Consider the following 8,526-nt stretch of genomic DNA (forward strand, 5'->3'; position numbering starts at 1 on the left):
AATTTTATTAAATATTACATAGAACAAATAAAACTAATACAAAAAACCTAATACAAAATTACATTGAAAAATATAAGAAAGTGTATAGAAAAGAGGGGGGGGAAATCCCCCCAAAATAAAAATAAAAAGAAGAAACTTCCCCTTCATCCCCAGCATGTATATACAACACAAACAACTTATCATTGTCACTTAAAATACTAAAAAATACATCTTCATTCCATACTTCACCCCATTTTCTATAGACCCATCTCTAAATCCTCCATTCTCCTTATTAAGCAACAAAAGGTGTAAAGATTAACAGACATTCATAACAACATAAGCATTTATTCCCTCTTTCAATTTAAACATAATCCCTGTTATTCCATTCTTTTCCATGCATGTCATAGCAAAAAGAAAAGCTGTCACAGTTTCTCATATTGAATCAGGAATCACTGATTTGAAAACTTGTTACATAGGAATTTGCCAATTTTGCATACTACCAATGAGCTTATCTTCAGAACTCTGTATAATGTATAAAATCAATGTATAAAATCTAATACTCTTTACTACAGATCACAATTTCTCCATTGGTTTTCCACTTCACGTTTTTGGGAAATATTGGTGGTTTAGAACAGAAGCTTACTCCTTGCCTTCCTTTTAACATTTGTTTCCAAGGGATGCATAAACTTTGCTAACCTCATTTGATAGTAACAATATCAATTTATCAATGATATTTCCCCCCAAACTTACAAACTGACATTGCTACAGGTGTAGGTCCTAATAAATCACACTTGCAAAGTTCACCTGCCACAGTAGAACTTAGTCACTTTGCTGGTGTTGGTGTACCTTAATTGATGTTGCTATACCATTAAGGCCAACTCTAGTTGGTCTGTTTATAGACTACAGTGTAGGAAGACTGTAGGAGGCACAGTTCCTCTTGAATTTTCAAATATCTCATAGCCATTCTTTAATAGAATCTATCAATGCAGTCTTTACTCAGAGCTCTTCTGCTTGGTCTTGTTTTGCTGTGGGTGTCCTGGAACAGGAGGTTTTCTGACACATACACACACACACACAAGATACATTTAATTATTTCTATTACAAGGAAGAACAGAAAAGAAGATAGAGGAAGTAAAGAAGAACACAAAGAAAAAGGAAAGGGGGGAGGAAGAAGACAAGAAAAGGCAGTGTCGATAATTTCCATGTGGTTTGATAGTTTTGCTCTTGCCTAATACACATTTATCTCTGTCAAGTTGTTAGAAAGTCCAATTCTTCCTTTCACATTTCTACTGCCAAGAGTCTATAACTATGGAGGAGAGAAAAGAACATATTCCAAGACCTGATGAATATTTTCAAGATCCTTAATCTCAGTTATTTTGTCTACTAGCCATACTAATGGAAGAGGAGTTGTTGAAGCAATGCTATCTACAGAATGGCTGGATTGCTAACCTGCAGCATAGGGTAGTGTAGGGAGATCCAGCTTTTTCTTCATCCTTACCCATGGAGGCTCACTGGGTGGCTCTGGGTCAGCCAGTCTCTCTCAGCCCAACCTACTTTACAGGGTTGCTTTGGGGGAAAATAGTGGGTCTTGAGCTTCAGAACAAAAAATAGGATATAAATCTAATAAACAAACACAATTTACAATTACATATTTTATTTTCTATGTTCAGTTACTCTTTTTAAAAAATCAAATATTGTGATTTGCTTTCTTTTTGATAATTAATAAATTGACCTCCTTTTTCAGATAAACTTATTTCCCATTCAAGACTCCAAAGATATAACTGACTGTTCAAGATTTGCCCAAAATCTTTTGCTGGGGAACAATCTTTCTTCTTAATGGAGACTTTATCTATAATTTCCATCTTCCACTACTAGGATCAAAAGAGGGAATCAGGAAGATTGGGTTACTGAAAAAGAGCAAAAGTAACAAAACCCATTCATTTTTAAGTTACAAAGCCTGTATGCTCTGTGCAAGCAAATCCTGACTGCTTTATAACTTGCAAATTGATGGCTGGAGATTCAAACAAGGGGGAAGAGGATTTCCCCTAGACTGTTTCTTTTCTTGACAATTTGTCCCAGTTTCTTTTCAGAATCTAAGAAATCTCTATACATTCTTCTTTCATACACATACGCCGATAACTCTCTGAATCATATACCTCAGAGATCCCTACCCATAGATCCTGAAGGTTGGTTCCTATAAAGTATGCTGAGCATCAGCCTTGGAATATGTAGAGGTATTTTTGAAAAACAGCGGCTTTAAAATAGGGAGGGACAAGACTGGATGCCATAATTTTCTAGATAATAAGTCTATATTGCCTGATCAAACATATTCTCTATTGATTGCCTTCCTCCTCCTTCCTGTTGTGCAACATTGTCTCCCTAAATATATGCAGAATATTATGCATAGATCATCAAACAACCATGGTACAGCCAATACATTGGCACAGAATTCAGAAGGATCATGGATGGAATCCCACAGCACCTGTGCTTGCCTTCCATGCCATCTCTTGCACTCTACTAAAAGTAGAAGGGAGAAATCCAGTTCCATGAGCAGAACTCTTCCCACAGTTTCTGTGAATTTCATCTATATCCTATCATTTCTTCCTCACAATGCTTCACTCTCTCCACCTGTCTTCTCTCAGAGAGGTTTAATTCTGCTTCTTCTTTATCTCATGATACCTCACAACCTTTAATAAGCTTCCACATGCCAAACACGTGGCTCTTTTTTCAGGACCTTACTGACTGCTTCACATTTCTGGTTGGAGAATTCATCAAAACCTTCAATTCTTCCAAGTTTTTTTTTTTTTTTTTAAAGCTAGTGATAGAGTTTCAAGATTTTTAGGCAAATCCTCCAGGCCAAGAGAACTGTGAATCTTAAACCCAACAAGATTTACCCACCATATGTACTCCCTCATTAAGCTGGATAAAGGTGTTTATGCTGCTGGGAATGTGGGCAGCTGAAATAAAAGCATTGCCAGCAGCCTCTCAAAGGTCAGTTTGGAGTTTCTTAGGCATTTCCAACCTACTCCCCCAAGTTATTTGCATCATTATCTATTTTCATTCCTCATCCTAGAAGAAAGTTGTCTCTTTCACACCAACAGAGAAAGCAAGTGCCGTGGCTAGAATTGTAGCAAGGGTTATTTATTTGCCATGTGCCTTCAGCTTGTGTTTAACACAATCCTGCCTCTGCCTTGGCCATGTTTCTTCAGAAAGAGGTCCTTTGCCTTAGGCCTCACTTCAGCTTGTACATTTGTTGCTGCTCTCCTGTGTCAACAAGACTCCTCTTTAGCATTCAGCTCACCAGGTCCAAATGCTGGGAATGCATCGGTGGGTTCAAGTTCTTTCTTTCAGTAGTTGCCTGAGCCTCCCAGCAATGCTTCTGGCATTCTCCTTCTGCCTCTGAATCAAGCTGATCAGTCCCCTTGTAGCGGCATTGTGTTTTCCAGATGTTGATAGAAGGATCAGGGAGGGAGATTTTATTTATGTATTTATTTATTTAGTAGACTTGTCCCTGCCCATCTCCCCAAAATGGGGGACTCTGGCCGGTTTACATCAAATTAAAACCATAAATACATAATTAAAAGTCATAAAAAGAGAACCACACTTACACAGATAGAAAAAAGATAAAAAATCCAAGAGGCTGATGGAGGCCACACCAGGCCACTAAGGGGCTAGCCAACCCCATTTCTGACAACCTCCCTCCCCACCCCAGGCCAGATGGCAGAGCCAAGTCTTCAAATCCCTCCAAAAGGCCTGGAGTGAGGGGGCCTGTCTCACTCTGGGGGCAAGATGTTCCAAAAGGCGGGGGCTACAGCAGAGCCCCCGCCCTTCTGGACCCCGCTAATCAGAGTTCTTTTGCCGAGGGGGTCCAGAGCATGTCCTCTCTGTGAGATCGGGTGGGACGGGTTGACATCGTGGGGGCGAGGTGGTCCCTCAGGTAGCCTGGCCCCATGCCATGTAGGGCTTTAAAGGTGATAACCAACACCTTGAATTGGACCCGGAAGCAAACCGGTACCCAATGAAGCTCATGGAGCAAAGGTGTTATATGGGTCCTTCTTCGGATCCCAGAAATCGCTCGTGCGGCTGCATTCTGGACCAGCTGAAGCTTCCGGATACTCTTCAAGGGTAGCCCCATGGAAAGTGCATTGCAGTAGTCTATCTGGGAGATAACAAGGGCATGAGTGACCATTCGAAGAGCATCCCGATCCAGGAAAGGGCGTAACTGGTGCACAACCCGAAGCTGTGCAAAAGCCCTCCTAGCTGCGGCTGCCACCTGCTCTTTGAGCAGGAGCCGTGAGTCCAGGAGGACCCCCAAATTATGCACTGGGTCTGTCTTGGGCAGTGCTACCCCGTCTAGCACCGATGACAACGTCCTGGATACAGAGGAGCCATTAACCCACAGCCACTCTGTCTTGCCAGATGCCGTTTAATCAGCAATGTCCATGCTGTATTGAAAACCAATCAAATTGAATCGGATTGAATCGGATTGAACAGAATTGCACTGATGGTGTTACCTAGCCAGATATTGAAACATCTGCAATCAAAGAACCAAGCTCAGGGAGCACCAAGGACTCCACATGTATTGAAAACCTTTTGCTCCTCTATTTAAAATAAACACAGAGCTGCACAATTAGCTAAGATACTCCTTAAATGATCAATCAGTAAGGCTTCCACTACCCAATTACACCAGAAATTTTAGTTGTAGATTCAGTGGAAATTGTTACCCTCTCCATGTGTGTGTGTTGGGGGGAGGAGGCAAAATCACTAGCCAGGGACTTCTGCGTCTTCAAATGTCATAAGAAGGAGCTAATGTTAATGAACTGCTGAGAAGAACAGAGGAAGAAATTGATAAGGGAATGTTGTATAATTAACTCATCTCCCCCAATTCTTAGTTAACCCCAATCCTCTTCAGAATTTTACTTTCATTCATAATGGCATGGTTCTACTCCTTCTGTATGCTAATTTTCCATTAGTCCTCCATTTCTACATCTTTACAAGCTATGCAAGATTCAAACTCAGAATGAAAAGAGCAACTGAGATCAATTCATTTCAAAGACACTGATGACTTTCTGTATTTTACCTCATCTCCAGAATTTTATTTGTGTATGCATATGGGTGTAAAGCTAGAGGTTTTTTCTACTGCTTCTAACTCAAGATTGTACAGTTAAAATCTGAATTGCTGAATTCGATAAGCATAAACTGAGAGTAATTATTTTAGACTATCAGATCTACGTAGCAAAAGATCTGGACAATAGCAGCAGAGAGATACAGAAAAGCTGCCATCTAGTGATTCTCCAGATTGCTAAGCTCAGATATAATCACCCATTTTGTTGAAAGAATGAATCATTTCAGTTCCCATCATGTGGACCATACAGAATCATTATTGCCACTGGCATGCTGTTTGTGGCTAAACATGATTGACAGTTATAAAGAGGAATTGATAGTTAGGGAGAGGAACTCCACCTGGGAAATGGCAAGGAAGGAGATGCCCTCAAAGTCTTTGCCATGGATCCGACTGGGAATGAATTTAGCCATTTTGCTCCCAATGGATCCACAATAGAATGAACATTAGCACCAAACCTAACATTTGTGCAACTGTGGGAAGACTGGACCTATTTTTTTCAGGATAAAAGGAGATAGTGCAAGAATCATCATCATCTTTTTCTTTAGCATTTAAAATGCCCCCATGCTCTCATCACATCTTGGACTTTTGACAGAGATGTTGCCTCTCCTCACTGCTTCCTGGATGTTCCTTGGGATAAAGAGAGAAAGGATGATGTTCTCACAGACTCTACAATGTTTTATCCTAGAGAGTGATGATGAATTCTTCATGCTGTGAAAATCCATTCATTTCAAAAAGATTCCATTTAAGCACCTGATTGCATAGAGTGAAAAATACAATTTTCTTATACCATGTTGGTCTGCTATTTTATTGGTGCCTGTGTAACCTGTTCTTCTAAATGGTTTTAGAAGTTACTGGGGCTTTACCATTATTTTTTTTCCCCCATTATTATCAAACTGTTCTGTTTTAAAAAGAGAAATAAATCGTAGTTCTTTCCTGTGGAATTCATCTTGCGGTGTGTTGATAAGCAATCTGAATGCAACCTCCCACTATTTTTTCTTGCTCCCATGGAAAGGAAATCCTGCTTTCATCTATTTTCATAAGACTCAGATATCTAAAATGTTTATCTGCCTCTTTGTTTGCCTAGAAAGAAATGCTGTGCTTTACAGAATATAATTATTAATGCTCAAATTACCCCAAAGCACAGAACATTCATTTAAAATGTAGATGAGCCGCCACTTCATTATGTCACTTCCACAGACTTTTAGTCTTTGAATCTGAAAGGGCTTTCACACTACTTATTTTTCTTGTTGCAAAAAATATGCCATTAAGTAGGTTTAACACATTCTTTCGAAGTCATTTAAGGCTTGATGAAATCCCTGTGGCGTCCTAGGAGTAGGATAAGAAAGCATGTGCACGCACAACCACACACACCAATACTGAGCGCCCTAATTTGCCTAAGAATAACTCTTGTGACATTCAAATAGAATTAGGTAATATTAAATGTAGAGAATACTGTTACCGTGAAATAATAAGCAAACTGATTTAATTCACATTTTATCTTGTGCAGTAACTAAAATTCATATCCAGCATCTTTGCTTCTTGATGAGGAAAATCTCTGTATGCTTTGTCCATGGCATAAGTTATGTCTCAGTTGGTATTTTCAGAAGAAGAGGGCACTACTCACTCCTTTTCCGAATGCTTGGTATAATTGAATACCTGCAACACCTATCAGTAATTCATGAATTCAGAAGAGTTTTGCAGAAGTCAAAACTTGCCCACTATTTATGTCATTTAGATGGCTCTTAACAGCAATATTACCCAGGTTTGGGCTGATCAAATATAGTTGAATAAGGTTTTTACAAAAGGGCACCATTTTGGGTGTATCTGTCATACTTCAGCAAGTCCAAATCCACATTTTTTGGAACCCTTAATTGAAATACACGTTAAAGTCAGGTCCATGTAGAATTCTTAGCTTATTAGCAGCATTGCAAAGAGATCTGTTGACCTTTGCAAAGTATTTATATGGTCTACAACCTTAGAAGGCATGACAAATCAGAGTGAAGAAGGGATTCACTCTGTATATTCATTAGTCTCTCTCCATTTCATTTCATTCGATGAAACAGAATTGGGCTGTTTCTTCTCTGTCAAGTGAAAGCAATGTGTGGTTGATAGGAATCAAGCTTGTGAAGCGGAACTAGGTAATTATTCCTGCTAGAAGAAAAATAAAGAGGTCATTGTTCCTTTGCACTGTGACGGTTGGTTAAATGTTACCTGCCAGTCTTCCAACTGCAGCTGATTATCTATTTGTCAGCTCTAATAACAATAATTCCTTTTCCATCACACTGGCCTTTCAATGGCCTTTCTATCTAGTAGAATCAATCAACGTTTGTATAAGATAGAACTATTGATATTTGGAAATCACTGCTAAACTTCCATTTTTAAAATATCTACGATTTACCACAATCAAGTTGGATAACTCACCAAAAATATAACTGAACTAATACATGCCTGACACTTTGACAGCTGCTGAACTTGAAATGTGTTAAGTGAGCAGATGTTGCAAGGCTGATCTTAAGAGAAATGGTTTCTAATAATGACCACTTGTCACCTCTGAAAATGAAAGCATCAACTACTTGTGCAACTTTTGAAAGACCATACTTTGCTCATTGAATTATATAACACATCCAGATGTAGACATCCTTAGAAGTGGGCTAACATTTTAAAAAGTTTTCCTGTTAAATGTTGTGGATCTGTTCTAACCATGACTAAGTATTTATCGACACCCTCCCCCGCCCCCTTTGCTTCAGCAGACGCCAACAGCTTTGTCTCAGCTTAGAACCTAAGCAGTTAGTACCTGGGTGGGAGAATCCAGGGAATCCCAGGACTATAAGAAAGACTGGGAAATTGTAAAACATCCCAGAGGAAGGCAATTGCAAGCCACTTCTGTACTGTTGCCAGGTAAACTGCATGGATGTACCCATGAAGTCACCAGGTTTCAAGCTAAGTTAGAAGGAGACATGATTTATCACTTTCATGTATAGTTCCTGTGTTTGACAAGTTCTACAAGAATATTAGTTTCCTAATTCCTCTATATTCAATGTACCAAACTGAAAACATAATGTTGTGTGCAGATCTGATAACCTTAAGATTATTACAACATTAAAATAAAAACATTCTCGTTTATCTGTACATAAATTTTCATTTCTGAGAATATAGGTAAGTGCTTGGGTATGTCTGACATCTGTTCTTGATAAGACACAGGTAATTTAACTTTCTCTTTTTATTTAATTACATTTTTTATTCTGCCTTTCCTCTCAGGAGCTAAAAGAAACATATATGATCTTCCAAAAAGGTATTTTTCCCATTAGTCTGTGATAAATTAGGCTGGGACATAGTGATTGTCCTTATGCAGGCTCTAATTTCATGGTTGATTGTAGATTTAAACCTGGATCTCCTCAGTCCTAGTTCAACTTTCTAAGCCA

This window comes from Python bivittatus, unplaced genomic scaffold (assembly GCF_059951505.1).
Source record: "Python bivittatus isolate LINGU-HERP-01145 unplaced genomic scaffold, Pbiv_v1 ctg000080_np1212, whole genome shotgun sequence".
In the NCBI taxonomy this organism is placed as follows: Eukaryota; Metazoa; Chordata; class Lepidosauria; order Squamata; family Pythonidae; genus Python; species Python bivittatus.